Genomic DNA, 16,890 nt, shown 5'->3' with positions numbered 1-16,890 from the left:
GTTATAAATTTTCAACCTGTTAATTTGAAAAATTTCAATGTTGAGATTGATTAAATTTATGTTTGATTTGAATATTTAATTTTTTTGTAAATTCACTAAAATATTACGAACAAAATAATGGAAATCAGCTGATTTAAAGCTGAACAACTCTGAAACTTTTGAATTATTAGGTAATGGTTTTCTACGTATCGGTTGTAAAATCATGTGGAATAAAAGAAATGAAAACAGATAAGATTACATTTTAGTTTGGTTTTTATCGTCTTGGTAATGTAAGAAACAGAATCATTTATTATTTAAAAAATAAGAATAGACGTTACTTTTTTATTCTGTTATTCAGAGTGGTTAGTATAAAAGTAAAGGACAGATGCGAAAGAATGTTTGTCAGATGATGATGTAAATTGTAAATAAAGAAGTCAGTGTGGTATACTGTATATGTACTCTGTATATACATAAATTTAGCTATATATATATAATTCAAATCTTAAGCAGTAAGTTTTGTAAGCGGTATATTTAGAGTACGATCTTCAATAATTTTATTAGACATATTTTCACTTTAAGTGCTAATTTTAAAATTTAAACTATAACGTAGAAACCGCAATATCTAAAGATAGAAATAAAATATTTGGTCAAAGTAGAATCAAATTTGAGAATGAGCAGTTGACAAGTATCGAAGGTTATAGAAGGAATTCTATTTGCCTATATATATTACTTTTCTTGCTGTTATATAACAGAGGGAAAATATGGCAATAGGTCAAAAGATGATTCTCCAATATTTTTACATTTTTGAACTTTGGGGACTTTGAAACATCGAGACATATAGAAAAAAGTTGGAGTTTTTTCTGTATGTATGGCAGTGGCGTAGCGTAGTGGGGGCGGCAGGGGCAGCCCGCCCCGGGCGGCACGTATAGGGGCGGCAAAATTTCACAATAAATAATATCTTGTAAAAATACCTAAATAAGGGGGCGGCGAAATTTTCGTCCCCCCGGGCGGCTGACACTCACGCTACGCCACTGATGTATGGATGTTGTTATGGGTGAGGGTCGATTTTCATTCAACAAGTTTGAAGCCTGCTCTAGTCGAAATTTTCAGAAATTTTGCAGAAAGATTTTTGAATTAGGGAGAAATGTTTACAAAAATTTTCAGGGAAACCGAACCATTGGTTTGGAAGATATGGCCCAACTCCTTAATATTTCCCGAAACAATCTGAAGACCTATAAAGTTAATGATAGCAATTATTAGGAATGAAAACAAACAAAGAATGCCGGGAATGTCCGGTACCAGCTTTTACTTGTATATTCAGAAGAATCTAAAAGCTATATTTCATTCGTTTCTAATAAAATGTGAATTGTACAGTACAATAAAATGTACACTGGGTATTATTTCCTCATTAGTGGAGTTAAATAGCAGACGGTTCAAAAATCAGTTAATCATTGTAAATCATGTGTCTTACTCAAATACTTTATTACTGCTAAACTTTGCAAAAAATGTACAAAATGAGATCCTTCCTGCTTACTTGACAAATTACAATACACTAATAAATTCAGTTTTCGATTTACTCACAAACGTTCCTAAAGTATATAAAATAAAACACAACTGACTTTTGGAATACTTTTTACATTAATTAAATTACAAATGTAAATAAAAAATTAAAGTTAAAATGTTTATTGATAGAAAAATTGAATCGATTTATTAGCATTTTAATATTTGTAATTAATATTATTATTTTCAGAATTAGCGTAACAGAATTAGCTTTGTTGATTTTTTAAGTTCGTAATTGTAATATAATTAAGTTAAAAAAATATATAACCTACATAAAATTGCTTATACCACGTATTTTAAATTCTGTATATTGATATAACCTGTATTTTATCGAAAAAATATTAGGAATTATACGTATGTGTATGTGTATTATAAATTATTGAGCTGTAATTTTGACCTACATTTCCACTGTCGTCCGTCCGGCCGTCTGTTTGCCGTTCATTAATCTCGGGAACCAAGAAAGACAGATGGAAGTTGAGATCATATACGGTAAGGGTAGCGACTGCGGGTCTCAATTACCTCTATATGGTTTTCCGGTCTGGACCAGAAGTCACGTGATTTTTTAATTAAAAGATGGTTAAAAATTGTAGCCCGGCATTGTGACGTCAGAATAATATACCCTAGATTTTATTATTATTATAACATTGTATTCCATATTAATAAAATAAAAAATCCTATCAGATCTTAATATAAACCTTGATAAAGAGATTTTGCTTTAAATTTTATTGATTTAGGAATCACGTCTTTGGATTTTGCTTTATATTGTATTACCTATTTTCAATAAAATTCATTTATTTTTAAGTAAATTTGCAAGTCAATGTTAGTACAGCATTAACATATGCAGATTCAACACGTCTCGAATGATATAAATTTTTAAATTTATAACAAAAAATAATAATAATAAGTTGGATTCGCTTTTAAAATTTACCATTTTGATACATGACACCTAAATTCTTTCAAAATTATGTGGATTAATAATAATAAATTTTTTTTAAATGTATAATGATTCCATTTCTTTTTTCCTTATTTAAAATGCCAAACTACAGAGTAACTCAAAAGGCAATTAACCATGCTATTTTGTGTGTTTCATGTATACTTGAATACGAATAGTGGACTTATTTTTCATAAATTAGTGGAAACATGATTAAGAATGAGACAGTAATTTAATCTTTATGACAGTTAACTGAATTTTGCACCATCCTGTGTATCTGAAGCGAGCGTGAGACTTGCTTTGTATTCTACTCTCAATTTTTAATAGGATTTATGCGCTTTACACTCTCGCCGTAAAAATTAAAGTTTATTTTAGTTAATTTTACTCATAGCTAACTTGTCTAATTTTTTTCGTTGTTCTTTTTTTCTTTTATTTACGTTCTTACGAAGATTGTATTAGGAGATTCTTCCATGAAATTTTTATTTTCATTCTTATTCTGAAGAGGTGGTATAATGGCAATAGAAGACCAAAAAAAAAATTTATTTTTTTCTTTTTATATAACATACACAGTATATTTAAATATATATACTCTGACTAGTATTTCGAATATGCTCTTCGTGTATAGGAAGGGTCGATTTGTTGTAAATGTACAAAAGAAAATCCAGGAAAATCCTTTTGTCAGTTATTAATAATTCAACAAACATTTGAATAATTCAAAAATTAATTTAAATTAATCCTTTTAAAATTCTTCTAATACTGTAAAGGCCAAATAATTATATTTTCATCGTATTTTGTAAAATAAAAAAAAATTAAATTGTAAATTTTAAACTCAATTTACCATTCACATTTATAAGTTTACATGGAACACGATTTCCCGACTTTTGGATCACCCTATTGTTTTATCGATTACGTTTAGGTTCGAAGAATAAAATATAACTTATTTATAAATCGAGATTTATATTTACTACATTGTAAAAAATTAATTAAACACTATATAGATGCATTACAAATTTAAAAAAATCATTTTAAGATAAAAGAAAAACAACAATAAGTAGAAAAACAAATTGGAAAGAGAAACTATCTTAAAGTTCCTTGATATTTCTTTTAAATTGCAGGATTAGCATAGTCAATTTTTTCATTTGGAAAACATTGGTTGTAATCCAGTCAGAGATTCTTTGAGTATCTTGAATTAAACATAGTTTTCTCCTACCTGTTTTTTTATTGTTAACATTCAATTGTTATCAATTGTTGTTATTTTATAATTCTATATATTTTTTTAAATATTTGTGTAAAATTTTAAAAAATGAAAGAAAAATACTTCAAAATTTAATAGAAAAATAATGTAAAAGAAATTTGAAAAAACGAAATATATACATTTATATTCGTACAATTATTAATAAAACGTTGAGATGTATGTAATATATATATATTGATTTTATTCTCTGATCTCTTGTTATTTTTGTTTTATTTTGTTGTATAAAATTTTTTAAAAGATTTATTTTTATTTTTCCTTATTGTAGATAAATAATCGTTTAAGTAAAAGTAATGGTTTTTCCTTATTTTTATTTATTTTTCGTTATTTTTATCACGTGTACACGTTTAAAGAAAATTTTTATTTTATTTATAAACTTTTTAAAGATCACTTGAACTTCAATTATAGTTTTAAAGTTAAATAATATTTTAAATTATTTATTTATACAATTTATTGACCTTTAAGTGATTTAGTGTATTATAAAAACACATTAAAAGTTGCAATTATAAATATTTTACGATATTTCTCATCAATTTTATTAATTCTCCTGCATATCAGTGTAATAATAATAATAATAATAATTTTATGTTATTTAATAGGTAAAATATACTTTATTTGTGTTACATTCGTCTTACTGATGTTTTGAGATGCTAAATTTTATGCAGTTTTTTTGTGTTTTTATTTATTATAATTAAGCAAACAAGTAATTTTTATAATATAATATAATATAAATTCATGAAGAAAAACAATTATAACAATAAATTTATTGTTAAAAATTAAGCAAATTTAAAGCTAAAATTTCAATATCCCGAAGCAATTTTTAAAAAATAAATAAATTTATCTACATTTTAAAAATAAAATTTTTAAAAGTTTTTTTACTAATTAATTAGAAATTTTTCTTTAATACAATTTAATAAAGTCGATAATACTTTATATTAAAATTTTAACTAAGTGTAAATATTATTTTAATATATACAGGGCAAATTATGTTTAAATTACGTGAAAGAACTTCACGATTTTTTTACACACACACACACATTTACTTTTAAATTAGTTAGTTATGTTGGAATATTAAATATTCTAACAAATATTCCAACATTATGTTGAAATATTTATAAAAAAATTCTTTATGGTACTATTGAAAAGTACAGTATTGTATGATTTCTTAAATATTCATGAAATTTCCTTCCTTATTATTATATAAAATCACGAGATTTTGTTTTCTAAATATATTTTAATAATGAATTTTTAATTTATTCTACATTTTGCGTGAAATTAATGAATTTAATTAAACAATGTTTAACGAAATTCATTCGTTCTTTATTTTATATTAAGAAAGAAAATTAAGATGATAATGAGCTTTATGTATAAACATTTATTAAAGAAAAAGTGATAAGCGCATAATCAAATTGTAAATTGAAAAAAATTAAATTTGCAACAATAATTCAGTTATGAACAATATAAATTAACAATAGAAAATTTTAAAATTTGTACTTAAATATCCTGTAAAATTTAATTTAAATGATCTGTAGTTAACATGAATATTATGATAATATTTACTGACCGAAATAAAAAGATTAAAAGATATATTTGTGATGAAATTTATAATAAAACACATCAATACGTAAATAAAAAAATTCCAGCAACGAGTTACTTAACTTTCCCGGAAACATTTAAAATTACGTGTGTGACGCCATCTGTTATGATATTTTATTTTAAAAACATTTAAAATTTGTAATTATTATAAAATGGCATAAAGCTTAATTTTGAGGGTAAGGATGGGTTTTATAAAAAATTTTAAATGCTAATAACGAGTAAAATCGTCATTAAGTCCGACCCTACTCGACATGTGACGCGCGACACCCCTTTATCTCTTTACCGCTCAACGTTTAACCACCAAAATTTAATAGAATTAATACCCCTAATACCCAAACCTCCCTGCAAAATTTCAGAAATTTTTGACAAAAGGCATAGGAGTTATTGAGCTTTAAATTGAATGAACAAAATCGTGCCCCCCACACACTAACATCTATACATCTATACGTACAGAAAAAGCACAGATATATATATGGTGTTCTTTTTCTGTACGTATAGATGTTAGTGTGTGGGGGCACAATTTTGTTTTATATATATATATATATATATATATATATATAATATTGAGTCGAGAATAAACGTCGAGAAATGCAATATATATATATTGCATTTCTCGACGTTTCAAGGTCCTCTGAGTCCAAAAATACAAAAATCTTGGAGGTCATTTCTGACCGATCGCCCTACTCTCTCTCTGTTATATATCCCAGACCCGGAAAAATAAAATGATTGTTTTTTTCTATATATCAATGATCTAGGACAAAAGTTTTACTAAAATCTACTCGTAATTACAAGCATTGTTCTTAAAATTATATTATAACTAGCTAAAAATATTATTTTAAATAGAGATTGTCTTCACAATTCGTCCATTTTACGCCATAAGAAAATAAGTTACACAGTAGAGTGGACCTTATTGGAGAGGCAAACCCCCTCCTTAATGTTAATACAGTTATATTATGAAGTGATAACAACGTCTGTGGGACATTTTAGCAATTTGACCTGTTAAGGGGCTATAAAAGAAGCTCGAATTCGTGCTACATCTTGTGTTTCTATGTTGAAAAGGAAATTGTACACTCAAAAATTTGAATTGTTCTCCTAATTTTGAGAATTTTGAGATATTAAGATTAACTTTTTTTTATCACAGTTTATTTTAATTCATAAATACTTTAAATTTAAAAAATGCACGGTAAAAATGATATAAAAATAAAAATAAATAGTTTTGAATCTATCATTTAATTCAAAGATTTATAATATTTTATAATCTAATTTTAAAATTTAAATTATGAAATGAAGTTAGATGATTTGAATTTCTCGAAGTTAATTAAATTTCGAAATTGAAATAAATAAGTTTTATATAATAAACAATATTGATTGCGTCCGAAAGAACTGAAAGAATAAGTTATAAACTAAATATAATCAACACAAATCATGTTATAATAAATAAAGAACTGAGAGTTATTAAAATCTACCAAAAAATATGGAACTTATTAGATTCATATTGTATTTTATATTATTGAAAAAAATTATAAGATGCTACAATTCTTACTGCACTATAATATTTGTTTCTACAATTTGATGAGGAAATCTACATTACGAAAAAATGAAGTTTCAGAATATTTATGCCATGCTATATTATGGTATTACCTTACGTACACAAATCAATTTATATATATTTATAAATATCTATAAATATTTCAGCACATTTGAGATAGTAGGCACGAACAGACAAACTCTAACATAAATCAAATAGATTTCAGAAGAGAGACAAAGATATATTAGATAGGCAATTAGACACGTTATATTGGGCACTTGCAGACAGATGCCAGCATATTTATGGCTCTAGATATGCTGGGTATCTCATATTCACAGATCAATCAATCGAAAATTTTTTTATATAATAAAAAAAATAATCATGTATGACGTTTAATAAAATAGCATATTATGTATGGCAATAGATCATCTAAATTATAAATAATCGATCATTCAGAATATATTTTTTATTTGATGGTAAAAATGGTAGAAATTTTGTGACATTGGTGAATAAATTTTTACTGAATTTTGGTAAAAGAAAAAGCTGTATAAGGAAGAAGATTACGACATTATAACTATCATCATCATCATAATTTAAGTTCTGGAAATTACTAGTGGTCAGTGGAGTGCCATTGTCGACAACAGTGGTGAGAATTTCTGAAGGCCATTTATAAGAATAAGTGCCATCTAAGTGTCTAGCTCTAAGAAAAGGACTTTGAATAAGTAACACTTGCATTTAAATCGGAGTAAAAATAATAAAAATATGTCTAATAAATATTGCAAAACATCGATTATTTTTATTTTAATTTTTCCAAAAAAATACAAGGGACTTTTTTACAAAATACAACTAAAATGTATGAATAAGATTAAGAACTTTGCATGTGTTTTTAGGTACTGTGATGTAAGCAAAAGGAAAACATTACTAGAAGTAGATTTATGCAGCTGATATAGAAATTGGGTTGGATTAAATATACTACGCAATAGGGCGTGAAACTTATTCCAAATAATAGCTTTGTTCATGTTCCGGTTCCGGTTTCAGATATTTAAATATATACGATTCAGCTTCGATACTTTTCCAATTTTGTTTGGAAGTTCTAGTTCTAGAACTCTTTTTTTACTCTTTCTAAATAATAGATTTTGAATATATTGTTTCTTTTTCAATTTATATAAAAGCATAACTGTTCCATTTTCGTATCTTTACTGTCATGACTTAATATAATTGAATAATATATTTAAATATCGACGTCTTAAATATATTAAGGCATTTACAATTCACTTATTATATTTTTTATTATTTTATTTAGAGTGACACGTACACCGGAAGTAGTCTATCTGAATGACTTTAAGTCGGTTTTAAAAGTACAAAATTGTCTTTTTTTTAATCCAAAATTTTGAAGATAAATTATCGATCATATAACTCAGACGGTTAACAGTTCTTTTTATTAATTTATTACAATACAAAATGGTAGATCGTGCTATTCCACTTGTGAAGTGGATGACGTTGAACGATCATCATTCGAAATGCGAGCGTTTTTCTGGAAAGGAACCAATACATTTTGTCTGTTTGCTATGAAGCATGGTTGGGAAGAACGATTTTAAAAATAGCGGTTTATTGTTACGGTAAATGAAATGTGTTTTTTGTTTCTTTACCTTATCCACTATCAAGTATAACTGTCATCAACTTAAAGAAAATTACACCAAAACAAGTTAAATTAAATAAAATTACATTAAAATTCCCTAAAGAGTTACACTAAAGAAATTAAACTTAATGAAAATTACAAAACTATTTTCTATTTTCAAAATATAAATTACATATTTGTTTACTGATCTTAATTATATAAAAGTATCAATTTAAAATCTAAATATCTTACACTTCTGAATTAATACAATAATATAGATTATTTACATTATCTTATTTTTTAGATTGTATCAATTATATTTATTTACATTATTTTTGAATTTGACACAGAGAAAAATTTTCCATATTTAAATATAATATAGAAAATTTTTCATTAATCGATAATTTAATCATTTCTACTTTTAGAAATAGCTATAAATAGTTGCTTGCTTAAGAGTTATAAATATTTATTGAATAATTATACTGTAGAATAGAGGAGACTTAAGCAATTTTTTATTTATTTTTTTGGAATAAAATGAACTATTCTACATTGAATTCGATAATTTGATACTATTTGTACGTTCAGAAGCAATTTATATAAGAAAAACTCAGAATTGTATTAACTTCTATTATTGGAGTAAAATCAGAAATCAATGACAAGTTAAATAAATACGTCATACAGTAGCATTGTTTAGAAAAATTTCCTCGTGTTCTAAACAAATTATCATAAAATTTAATACAAATTATCGACTGTTGCTAAATTTTATTTATTTTAATTATTTTATTTCTAAACTGCGTTAATATTGGAAGATTGTAATTGAAAATCATTAGATACGTCTTTTTCCAGCTCTAGATAAACGTTATGTTCTAAAAATTAACCAAGAATTAAAAAAATTTAGTGAAAGATTTAATGAAATTATTTTATTTTTTCTAATAATTAACGGATTAAAAAATTAAAATCAAGTATAAAAGAAGTAATTTTTTTTCCTTGTCGAAAATTTCATTATAAAGTCTTCTTTTTCTATGAATACATTCAGCAGGAAATACGTAATCACTGTTTAAATCCTTCATAAATACTCCCTTTTCTTTCCAAATCCACTACTTTTTTATCTGCATTATTTGATAATTACTGATTTTATTAGCAATTTATTGACTTTAAAATTGTTTTATTATTTTACGACTGCTTCGTAATATAATAATTTTTGTGTGTGCTATGTGTGCTACATTCTTCATTCAGAAAAATTGCAAATATTGATGGAATTCTAAACTTTTTAAACTGCTGTCGAAAATCACTTTTTCAGATATTGATTGTTACGAGGACGTGAGGAGAAATTGAATCCTAAGTTTCTCAATTTTATGCTATTTCTGGCTATTTACAAATAATTTTTATAAAAATTTGCAATATTTCTAGTACGTTTATACTAAAGAAAACAACTAAAAAATCCAGCAACGAGTTGCGTAACTTTCCTGGCAAAAAGAAGTTAAAATTATGTGTGTCGCCATCTGTTATGTGATTTTATTTTATTAGTTATTATAAAATGACAAAAAGCTTAATTTTGAGGGCGGAGATGACTTTTATAAAAGTTTTATAGGCCTATGATAATAACGAATAAAATCTTCATTAAGTCCGACCTCGAGACATGATTCGTGAATCTCTTTACTTCGCCAACTTCTTGTCCTTTAACAGCATCAATACAACTAATACAGAGATCATCTTGCAAAATTTCAGAAAATTTCGACAGAAGAAACAGGAATTATTAAGCTTTGAAGTGAGTGAACAAAATTATGCCCCCACACACTGTAATGTCCACAAATGCAGATTTCCAATTTTCTTTTTCCATTTCAGTCTCCCGAGTACACAAGTGCAAAATATTTTTAGAGGGGGATCATTTTTTGACTTATTGGCATATTTCTTTCTGTGTTATATATAACAGCCGGGAAAATAAAACTCAATAACTATGATGTTTTGATTTTTACTTTATTTCATCATTGCTACTTATTTTTTCAGTTGGCTGAGCTCGCTGAATCTCCAAATTGGCACTGTTCTAACCGCCGTGAAAGATTTCGATAATTTTTCTTTAGTAATGCGGATCGAGGCCCATTCCTCTGCTGACCGATTTCGTTGTGGGTCAATGCATTAATAATAAGCAAACTTAAAGCCTCATATAATCCATTATATGCCAAAGTCTCGTGTAACAAATCCAATCAACAAAAATAAGATTGTGAAATCACTAATCCGTACTTTCATTAAAATATGCATTATTCATAATGTGTCTGTGCTACCAAAATGAATTAATACTGTCTGAAGTTCGTTATCACGGCAAAGGATTTGTTATAAGTTCTAATCATCTTGTTTCTTTTAAATAAACATTTAGTGTTATAGATCGAAGGGGTTAGTATTAACACGATTTTTGTTTATAATAATTAGTAAAAAAAGTTTTACGCGTAAAAATCTTCTGTATAAGTATACATATAACGTAACACTACATCGAAAGCTTAAGTTTGGTGCATAAGATTTATCATAACTCTATTGAAGCAGGCTAGAAAAACGCTTTCATTGGATGTTTAACATGATTTGAGTAACTTCGGTTTCAAATTAAAGATTTTGTTCGGATTCTAATAAGCAATTTCAAGTGGTTTTTCAGAGAATTGTTTATATATATAGTTTGAATTGGTCTATAAGTAACATAGTTTAAATAACTCATAATTGTGAGTGCCGCAGAAATTGCTAAAGTGAAAATAAAACCTCTGTGCATAAACTACACTACTTTAGCCTACATACCAACCTACACTTACCTGTATGAAATTTAAAATAAACCATCAGATATTAAAACTTTAGCTAGTTTAGAAGTTTATACTTTAAAAGCATTTCTAATTTTTTAAAGTATTAAATAAATTAAACAAATTCAGAATTTTCATGATCAATTAACATTCTATTCTAGATGGTAATTGCAGTATCATACAGAAATATGAATTGTTTCTCTTCAAAATACTAGTGGAAAGAAATCAGGAATTGTTTCTCTTGAAGTCTGAAATCTGAATTTGATGAAAGGAATCAAATAGAAAGAATGTAGATGAAAGAAGATCAGAATATATAATGTTAAGAAAAAATTTTGAATGTCAATGATGGCATCAAAAAAGATTTCAAGAGAAAACTGGATCAAAAAAACAGTTAGAATGAATAAAAGTGTGATGTTTGTTGATATCGTTCCAGAGTAAATGTTGTTAGAAAGAATAAAGAAATAAAGAAAATATCATTATAACTGAAGAAGTAATTTTCTTATCCTTTAGAATTTAGGAATATATTTTGTTTGGAACTTTATTTGTGTATTTTGGTTTAAAACAATTAATTAAATAAACAAAATGTAACGAATTTCTATGTTTTCTCAACAAATAGATTTCTCTAGATGAAAATACGAAACGAAATAAGTGTGAAAGAAGTATATCAAGAACTGTGAAACCTATAAAAGATTTCCTCTATCATTTGTATACAAAGTAAAACTTTATTACTTTATCATAAACTTTTCTACTTTGGTTGTATCATTCTACTAGATTAGAATCTAGTAATTAGAAAACTTTAAACACAACATCTATTCATTTATCTCATCAGCTGGAGGTTGAAAATAACTCCTAATTGTCTTGGTTTGTTGAAAATGATGATTTAGTTATAAAATATCTTAATCGAAAACCTTCCTTAGATCTATTGTAACTTTACAAATTTCTAAAATAATCCTTAAAACAGTTGTGGTTAGTATACTGTATTAATTTAGGGAAATTTTACATTAATTTGTACAATACTTTCAAACATTTATAGTGAATTTTAACGAGTAGAAATGTGATGAGGGAGGATAGAATTTGTTATCCGTTTTGATTAATTAAGTTTCCTGGTCTATTATTTAATTTAAATTAAGTTTTTTTTTCTTTTCTTAATAAACTAGCATTACTATTAAACGAAATATAGAAGAAATATTTCGTATAAAAATTAATATTTTGTTCATTGAGCTGCAACTTTTCTTATATTTTAACAAAATATTATCAAAATTTAATTGAGTATTTTTTTAAAAATTCTTTAATATTTACTTTTGATTAAAAAAATCGAAGACTATTTATACTTTATAATAAATTCACATGTTTAAAAAGTCGATATAAAAACTACCATTTTTTTTGTTTTAAGAATAAAACGAAGTGCTTTAAAAAATGGATGATATGCGAAGTAAACAAATAGGTTGAAAAAGATCAATAGAAAAAGTTATTTTGAGGAAGATATAAAGTTTGTTCAGATTTGCTGGAGGAGAAATCGGTAAAGTAACCATATCCATAAATATATATCTGTTGTTTCAGATAGTCTTTGTTGGGATGCTTCTTGTCAATATAATCTGAAGAAGAACTCGAGAATATGATTCCAAGTCCAAACTTCTTCACAGTCGATTCTTCACGTGACTCTTATCAAATGGATTCCTCTCTCATATAACAGAATATATCTCATGTTTAGAATTTTCCATATTATCAGCTAGAAAATATATACTGTACTTTTCTCTGTTATTTTCTCTTCTTTGTCTATTGATATTTTATTAATTATATTGATATTTCTTTAATGGTATAATTAATTTAATTTTGTATTTTATGATATTGATTAGTATACTAAAATGAATTTTATAATGATATATTTATAAGCATTAATTATTGGCGAAGTGCAAATAAAGGTAAATAATGTTATGTATTTTATAATAAATTCATATTTTTCTTTAAATTACAAAGCTTCATTCGAAAATAAACGTGAATTATTTGTTATTTAGTAATTTTTATGTCATTAAATTCTTTTTTAAAATGTTTCTTATTTTAATTCATTTTTAACTTTTACATAAATTTGTAAATAAAATTACAAATTTTTAGAATGTTTATATCATAGTAAATGTAATACATACAATATATTTTACTTTATGTTTGAATCTATTTGATTTATTTAAAATATATTCCGTTAAAAATCGGAATTTTAATAGAATATTTAGTATTAAATCTGTTTCTTTTGTACTAAATACAGGTTTAACGTTTAAAAAAAAATATATATATATTTTTAATTATTTGAATGTAAAAAATATGTAAAATTTCTCAATATAAATATATTTGGATAATAAAATTATTGAAAAATATATATTTTTAACTATTTAAAAATATCAATAAAACTTATTACTATTTTTCTAAAGCAAAATTATTGATTTTACAACGTCATGAATTGATCCACACAGACTTCCCAAGATAAATCTAGAAGGTCTGGAGCAGGTTCGAACCTAGATCATACCCCTATAATTCATCAGACACGGGTGAACCGTAACTCTAGTAGTTTTATTTTTGAAACTATTATGCAGGATTGCCAACTAGAAACCTGGGCCAAATACCTAGGGATCCGGTTTTCGGAAGTCCCAGAACTAAAAAAAACAAAACAAATTTTACTTTGCAATCATACTACAATTAGATTTTTATGGTGTAAAATTATGTAGAGAGGACCCAATTGTCTCTGTCTAGAGGTCCAAGAAGGTCATAATCCACCACTCCTACAACTAGATATTATCAATAAATATTTTTATTCAAGATTTGCTTTTTGAATATTTTATTCGTTTTGGCTTTTTATGACTTCAGACGTTAACGAAACTCTGAATAAATTATTAAAATATTCTTAGAATTTTATATTGTATTATATATAAAATATATAAAATTCTAACGATTTTTATGAAAGTTTTAGACATTACTTTTTCTAAATTGTTTATATGTACAGTACGGTTATATATAAATTGATATATATGGTTATAAATATAATTATATACGTCTACTGCATATTATAATTTATATATTTGCTTAAAAATTGAGATGTAGAAAGCTACTTAAATGCTGTTTCTTTTTTATTATTAATTCACTATAAATAATGATAATTAAATCATATTTTGGTTTGATATATAAGGTTAACACATACGGTACATTATAGATGGTGTGTGACCTTAGGCGTGTATGGACTTGGAGGCTTGTTTTATATATGTGTATATTATTTAAAGCTAGTATCACACTACTTTTGATACTATACAGGGTCTGAGACTGTAGTTCGGTGTCGAATTTAGAATACAGGACGAAAATCGAGCATCTAGAGACATATCTGTGCGTGTCTGAAACTTCTAGCAGCTCCGAAGAGTTCAGGCAAAAGATTAGAATATCTATGTCTAAAATCATTAATTTATCATCATCAAACAGGAATTCTGTACTTAATTTTTTTTTAAATTCAAATATAAACTGTGTAAAATAATAAATATGAAATATATACTTAAAATGCTTTCATTATTCTAACTAATGGTCCTTTCTAGTTAAAGATCCTGGAAAAACTTGCAGAAACTTTATGCAAAACTTCAATAGATGTACTTATTTTATAATTTGTAAAATACTTGTATTAATCATTGCAATTTTTATGCAATATTTTTCCTTGTTTATAAATATTTTCAATTCTCTTATATGAGAATCTTTTCTTAAGAAAACAATTCAAGTATTTTTAGTTGAAATTTCTATTCATCTGCCATTTTTTAGTTAAAAGAGATTGAAACATGGTCGGTTGTTTCAGTGACAAGAAACATTCTTTAGCAGAGTTTTACGATTAGTATCGTGTCACTTCCACGGAGTTACGATGAAAGAGTTGGAATGTTGCGATCGTTACGGAGAAACTTGGCTAGTTTCCTGAAACTAAACGATTTTTAGTTAAGTCTAAAGTATTGCGAATATCGGGGTTACATTCTTTTTCGATCACTTGGGTTTTCCAGAGAAATAAAAACGATTCTTTGATAATTGTTTTATTTATTTCCTTAGATAGCCAACACTTACTGACAATTACTTTTGAAGTTCTCTTAAAGAAGATAAAACTTTTTATTTACCAATTATTTATTATATCGTAAAGAAAGTTCATGCTAAAACTACGAATGAGTTAATTAACATTTCTATTGTAAGTATAAATTTACTTCAATTTAAAGTTTAACTAGAATAAAAATTTTAAAAATTTGTCTATAAATCATAATTAAAAAATAACTTTTAATTATTAGAAAATTCTTCGAGTGACACAAGAAAGACAGGCGAATTAATCAGATAATTAGCGTCATTAATATATAAACACTTGCTTGTGCTTTTTAAAAAATAGATTTGTAATTAAATACAGAAATAATTATCAATTTGATTAAAATAAAATTGAAATCTGACTTTATAAAAAATTTATATATATATATATATATATACATATACATACATGTTTAACGCTTCAATAAATTGTGATGTATACTTCCTTGAACATAAAGTTGGATGTAATTTTATTATTTATGACTTATTGAAGTATAAAATAGCTAATTGTTAAATACTTTATGAATAAATTACATTTAACTATTTGCTTTGCGTTGCTTTTAAATATCTGCATTATGCTGCAATTTGAAAAATTGTAGACCTATAAATTTTCGCTGTCCTCGTCTGTCTGATTGTTCTTTTTCAATTTTGATGACGGTGTCAGATAGATTTAAGTCAAAACCAGACGTGGAAAGCAAGGGGCAGAAGTCTCAGATTAACTATATACCAACGTTCGGCTTAGACCAGAAGTCACGTGAATTCAAAAATTTTCCCTTGATTGGAGTTACATAGATGACCGGCATGACTTTCTTGTTTTCGGAAAAAGTATGTTGTACAGGAGCAAGACATTACAAATTTGAGATCGAGAACATATCTTTTAAATGGAATAAATTAAGAATATGATTAAAAATTGCAGCCCGGCATTGTGACGATGTCACAAAACATAATTTCTCGTTTTTATATTCATTATAAATAATATATAATGTATTGTGTTATATAAACTAGAAATTCTGTTACTAAGTAAAAAATATTAACAACTTTTCCATAATTAACTAATTACTAGAAGAGTAGAAAAAATGTCTTTTAATATATTTAATTTGAATTACTTTTATATAGATTTCAAATACTTTTCTTATAATTAATATAGAGGGCAAGAATCGCTTAGACTTATGATTATGTTTCCAATATCGAATTACAGTCTTCAGTATTTTGTGATGTACATTGAACTCTGTTCTAAAGAACAAAAAAAAAAAAAAAAAGAAAAAATCGAAACTGGGTTGAATACAGCCACCGAACAGATATTGATTAATGATGAAAAATTCTTGGATTTTCAAGCATTTTATTCTTATCCAAGAGTTTCACATAATTTTATGATTGTGATTATATTATAAATAATTATAAATAATATATTTAATTAAATATAATTGTACGATATTTAATGAAAGAAAAATAGCATTTGTTCTGAGAAGAAGTTCAATTAGTTACTTAGTATTAGTTGGATTTCTTGCAACTAATCCTTATTAAGCCAGGCTATATAATTGTCACCTTGTTATCAATCCATTA

At 25.7% G+C, this 16,890-nt stretch overlaps 1 protein-coding gene across 1 annotated transcript in view; it reads left to right on the top strand.

Annotated features, from left to right (window-relative positions):
* LOC136976181 (protein turtle homolog B-like) overlaps window positions 1-16,890 on the top strand; it is a 109,415-nt gene that overhangs the window by 39,342 nt on the left and 53,183 nt on the right. The gene's annotated exons all lie outside the window — the stretch shown is intronic.

Source organism: Centruroides vittatus, unplaced genomic scaffold (genome assembly GCF_030686945.1).
Source record: "Centruroides vittatus isolate TY-2023 unplaced genomic scaffold, ASM3068694v2 contig_10, whole genome shotgun sequence".
Lineage (NCBI taxonomy): Eukaryota > Metazoa > Arthropoda > Arachnida > Scorpiones > Buthidae > Centruroides > Centruroides vittatus.
Note: the sequence above shows the minus strand (reverse complement) of the source record. Positions and strands in the feature narration are given on the sequence as shown.